The sequence below is a fragment of the Equus quagga genome, chromosome 20 (assembly GCF_021613505.1).
Source record: "Equus quagga isolate Etosha38 chromosome 20, UCLA_HA_Equagga_1.0, whole genome shotgun sequence".
In the NCBI taxonomy this organism is placed as follows: Eukaryota; Metazoa; Chordata; class Mammalia; order Perissodactyla; family Equidae; genus Equus; species Equus quagga.
The window spans coordinates 45,016,140-45,016,423 of NC_060286.1; positions in this window are offsets into that span (position 1 = coordinate 45,016,140).

Below are 284 nucleotides of genomic sequence, written 5' to 3' on the forward strand. Positions count from 1 at the left end.
AACTCATTCACAGGACAGACCACTACTCATCAACAGATGGACCAGCATTCAGCCACAGGATGGACCAGCACTCAGCCACAGGACAGACCACTACTCATCCACAGGATGGACCAGCACTCAGCCACAGGATGGACCACTACTCAGCCACAGGATGGACCAGCACTCAGCCACAGCATGGACCAGAACTCATCCACAGGACGGACCAGCACTCAGCCACAGGATGGACCAGAACTCATCCACAGGACAGACCACTACTCATCAACAGATGGACCAGCACTCAGCCA